This window comes from Mus pahari, chromosome 12 (assembly GCF_900095145.1).
Source record: "Mus pahari chromosome 12, PAHARI_EIJ_v1.1, whole genome shotgun sequence".
Lineage (NCBI taxonomy): Eukaryota > Metazoa > Chordata > Mammalia > Rodentia > Muridae > Mus > Mus pahari.
The window spans coordinates 8,532,773-8,538,154 of record NC_034601.1 but is presented as its reverse complement, the minus strand read 5'-3'; the positions used below and the strand labels follow the sequence as shown (position 1 = coordinate 8,538,154).

At 46.9% G+C, this 5,382-nt stretch overlaps 1 pseudogene; it reads right to left on the bottom strand.

The window, feature by feature from the left end:
* Positions 1-905: 905 nt before the first annotated feature.
* Positions 906-3,694, bottom strand: LOC110329993 (annotated as a pseudogene).
* Between the last annotated feature and the right edge of the window lie 1,688 nt (positions 3,695-5,382).

The following is a 5,382-nucleotide window of genomic DNA, read 5'->3' as shown; positions in this document are numbered from 1 at the left end:
CTGACCTGCTTGAGTTCCAGTCCTGCATCCTTTGGTGATCAACAGCAGTATGGCAATGTAAGCCAAATAAACCCTTTCCTCCCTAACTTGCTACTTGGTCATGATGTTTGTGCAGGAATAGAAACCCTGACTAAGACAGGGTGCAAACGTAATTCTGTCAGAGTCGAGCAACAAAGTCTGATAGTATATCACATATGCTTGATAGTCATACAAGCATTGGTGAGCCACCGATTAGGCGGATGTCAGACCATGCTCTCCAAAGCATGTGGAGCAGATACTACCAAGTCTTGTCCCATAGTGAATCTGTCTGCATCTTTAACCAGTACAGCAATCACAGCCACAATCCTCAGGCAGGCAAGCCACCCTGCCACCACTGGGTGGAGCTTTTTGGACAGATAAGCTACTGGCCTTTTCCATGGTCCCAGCTTCTGGGTCAAGACCCCTTTTGCTATGCCCTTATTTTCTGCCACAAACAAATGGAAGGGCTTGGTCACATCTGGAAGACAAAGGCTGACATTAAGGCTTCTTAATGGCATCAAAAGCCAGCTGCTGTTTTTCTCCCCAGGCAAAAGGCTGTTTGTTCTTGGTGAGTGGATACAATGGAGCTACTATCTCTACAAATCCAGGTATCCACAGGTGGCAGAAACCTGCTGTGCCCAAGAACTCTCTGACTTGTTTCTGGTTGGTGGGTGGTGGAATATGGAACACAGTTTCTTTTCTAGCTTCTGACAGCCACCTCTTTCCTCCCTTGAGCAAAAACCCCAGGTAACTAACCTGCTGGCTGCAGATTTAGGCCCCCTTTTAGCTGAGGCATGGTAGCTCAGTTCTCCCAGTTCAGTGAGGAGGTGCTCTGTTCCTTGTAAGCACAGGTCTTTGCTGGAAGCAGCTAAAAGAAGGTCATCTACTTACTGCAAGAGGGTTACTTGGGGGTTGGCTGGCTGAAATGTGGAAGTCTTGGTGGAGGGCTTCATCAAAGATAGTGGGAGAGTTCTTGAAGGCCTTAGGGCAGGCGTGTCCAGGTGAGTTGGCCCTCCATGCCGAGTCTGGGTCCTTCCCTTCTAAGGCAAAGTATTCCTGACTCCTGAGGGCCAGGGAGAGGCAGAAGAAGGCATCTTTGAGGTCCAACAATGTGTACCAAGTTCTGGAGGGAGGCAAGGAACTCAACAGATTATACAGACTGGGGACTGTCGGGTGGAGATTGGTTACCCACTTGTTCACTTCCCTGAGGTTCTGAACAGGTCGATAGTCATTAATTCCAGGCTTCTGCATGGGGAGGAATGGGGTGTTCCAGGCAGACTGACATTTCCACAGAATCCCCAACTGGAGGAGGCACAAACTGTGAGGTCGGATTCCATCTAGGATACTGGTGGACTATTATTGGGCTAGATTGGGCTTTCAGCTCTACATAGACAGGGTGGGGGGCAATTTTTGGCTTTCCCCATCCCTGCAGTCTCTGCCCACGCCTGTGGGTAGTTCTGCAACCACCAATCCATAGCCTTAACTTTTTGACTCCTGTCTTCAAACAATTGATATTCATCTTCTAACTTCATGGTCAATACCTGGATAGGCTCTCCCTGATGGCCCTTCACCTGTGGTCCCTCAGGAAGGAAATGGAATTGTGTTCCTATCTTGGTGAGGAGGTCTCTCCCCAACAGGGGATAGGGGCATTCAGGAATAACAATGAATGAGTGGGATACCTGGCCCATGCTAAGATCCACTGTTCTTCAGGTAGTCCATGAGTATTATTTGTTTCTTGTGGCCCCCTGGACCCAGAACTTCTTATTGGAAATGGGTCTATCTGTTTGTAATAGGACTGAGTGTTGGGCCTCTGTGTCCACAAGAAACTAGGTGGGTTTCCCCTCCACTTTAAGGGTTACCCTAGGGTTGGGTAGGGGATCTGAACCCTTTCCCCCCTAGTCACTGTCTTCTTGCATAGCTAGCACCTTGGGGCCTGGTGGTCTCTTTTCTTGGGTGTGGGGGTTCCCTCCTCTTCTTCTTGGGACAGTCTCTCATCCAATGACCTTTTTCTTTACAGTAAGCACATTGGTCCTTAGCCAGAGGCTCCCTTCTGTTGCCAGGTACTGTCTTACTAGGTTCTCTAGTTTCTCTAACTACAGTGGCCAAGATCCTATGGAGGTTCTTCTCCTGTCTCTTCTCTCTTTCGAGCTCTCTAGCCTCCTGTTCTTTCTGCTTTCTCTCCTCCTCCTCCTCCTCCTCCTCTTCTGACTCTCGGTTATGATATACTTTCTCAGCTACTTGCACTAACTCTCTCAAGGACCTGTCCTTTAACCTTTCAAGTTTCAGCAACTTTTTCCTGATATCTCTGCTAGATTGGTCGATAAAGGCAACAGTAACTGTTGCCTTATGCTCCTTACTGCTAGGATCACGGGGGAGGGGGGGTAAATTGGTGAAAGGCCTCCATGAGTCTCTCTAGGAAGGCAGAGGGAGACTCATTTGGCCCCTGCACCACTTCCCTTACCTTAGTCAAATTGGTGAGGCAGCATGCTGCCCCTCTGAGACCTGCCATCAGAGCCTGGCAGTAGACCTTCAGGTGCTCCCTATCTTCTGGGGTGTTGAAGACCCAGTTCAGTCTGGTCAATGGGAAGCCTGTATCAGTATCCACAGGCAGGAGGGGAGGATGCCCATTCTCCCCTGGGATGTTCTTCCTGGTCTCCAAGAAGATGCACTGTTTTTCCTCTGTGGTAAAAAGAACCCGAAGTAGTTGCTGACAATCATCCCATGTGTGCTGATGGGAGAATAAAAGAGATTCAATTAAGTTAGTCAGACCCTGAGGACTCTCAGAAAATGGGTTATGAGTCTTCCAATTATATAAATCAGCCAAAGAAAACGGCCAATATTGTAAGAGCTGATGACCCTGTTTATCAGGGGGACCATAGGCTCAGAGGGGCAGAATATGGGTCCCGTCAGGAGTTGAACCCCCCCCTCCCGCCAGCTCCAAGTCCCCTGGGCAGGTCCCTCTGACCCGGTAAGGGTAAGGGGATGGGTGGGGCAGAAGGCCCTGCAGGTTGAGCTGCCTGAGGATGGGGAGAGGGAGAAAAAGGGGAAGGGGGACCAAGAAGATCAGTATCTGTAGTGGGAAGAAATTCTTTCTTGGACCTGTCCTGAAGGGCTAGGATTGGCATAGTCATTGTTCCTGAAAAGGAAACAAAAGGGCGAACCCACGAAGGAGGATCTGTGACCAAATCTTCCCACACGATGATATACGGGACCTGGTCTGTGTGGCTCTGTGAGTCAGCACCAAGAATGTGCCTCTTGATGGCCAAAATAAGAGGCAGTGAGAAAAAAAAAAAAAAAAAAAAAACCACTCAGAAGGCCATCCAATCTGGAAGGTGGGCCACTCTGAGGAGCAAAACGTAATCCATTTATTTTTCTTCACATCTACTGAAAGATTGTAAGCTCTAGTCTTAACCTCCTTCCAATGTTCTAGAGTAAGGCTCAGAGGGGTGGAAGGTCTATGTCCCATTCTGTCCAGAAATAACGTCAGTCCTAGTCCACACACAAAAAGAGAAACAAAAAATAAAATACCAACACGCCCCTGCCAGGGGCGCCACAGAAGATACACTGAATAACTTGGTAGTGGTCTGTTTGCCACTAACCCCAGATAAAGTTGAACCCTCTCGAATCCGACTTCCCACTGAGAGTCTGGAGTGTCCTCTAGGACTCTTGTTGCCATGGCATTATGGCACGTCTACCTGCTGCTTCTGGCAACTCTTGACAGACAACTCCTTCATGGAGTCTTCAGAACCAAAACCAAGCTGATCAGTGGTCGATTAGAGTCAGAGAAAGTAGAGAGGCATAGACAAGACAAACACAGAAAACACAACTGTGGTACAGCTCGAGCGGTCCTCCAGTCTCCAGCCAATGGTCCTGCGAGAAAGACCTTCCTGGACAGTGCACCAAATGTAAGACCCAAAAAACCTTACATAGAGATGTCCCACTCACAGAGACACAGAGACGGAGACCGATGCAAAAAGCAACAGGTTTGTTAATCCAGCATGCTGTGGTCATCCTGAAATCGTGATAGAAGCGACCCTGCATAGCTAAGCACACACCTTTTATACATTTGGGGGGGGGCAGTTTTCAGTCACAGTTTAGGGCTGGCAGTTTATCATTGGTTAACCTTTAACAGCATTAAGGGGTAGACTTAAGGACTGGAGACATTGTGTGGGCCTTTCCTTACAATTAGAGGACGATCTCTTAGTGGGTAAACTTAAGGATCTCTTAGCACACCTTGCAGTGAGGCAAATTCTGGAAAAAGAGCACATTTACTTAACTTTTTACAACCATGGTCATTTTGAGCTACCACAAATCTTACATCTGATCCAGACACCTGTTGTGAAAAGACACCATAACCAAGGCAAGTCTTATAAAGGAAAACATTGAACTACAGTTCACCATGAAGAGAAGCATGGCAGCATGCAGACAGACATGGTGTTGGAGGAGCTGAGAGTTCTACATCTTGATCCAAAGGCAACCAAGAGAGGACTGTCTTTTGCAGGTAGATAGGGGAGACATAGAATGAGTCCTAGGACCCCAAAGCCCATCTCCACAGTGACTCACTTCCTTTAACAAGGCCATATCTACTCCAACAAGGTCACATCTAATAGCGTCACTTCCATGGGCCACTCATATTCAAACTACCATACCTGGTAAATCTGCTTCTTACCACATGTATATCCGCAGTCTCCCGAAACAACCATGCCTATTTAATTCCAGTTCCTGGTTAATCTCAACAGAAGACATCAATGATATAGGTTAAACACCTGAAATCTTTACAGAGAAGAATTACTTGTTTCCAAAAAATCCCAAAAAATAAATCTGTCTGGGGTATAGAGATGATTCTATGGGTAAAGTACTAATTGTGCAAAAAAGTATGAAAAGTTGAGTTCAGACTCCTAGAACTCATGCAAAGTTCTTCCAGCTCTCTAACAGAGAGATGGAAGGCAGAGACAGAACAGTCACTGGAAGTTCAGGGCACAGCTAGTCTGGTATATGCAGAAGAGAACAATACGAGTTTCTGTCTCACGCAAGCAGAAGGTGAGGATAGACACTTGAGGTTATCCTGTGACCTCCACATGCACCCTCACTCATGTGTGCCTGCACATATATGCACACAAGTCATATACACACGTACATGCATATACACATCCATTTAAAGAGAAGAAATAATTCTATATACTTGCCTGGTGAATGATAAAAACAAACAAACAAACAACTAATGACAACCGCAGACAATGAGTAGATTTTCTAATTATTCTTCACATTTCTTTTCATTCTATTGGGGAAACGTGACCGCGAGCATGAAAATAACAAATGAATACTGCAGCTGGGAAGACAAGGGAACCTCATGCTGGAAAACAT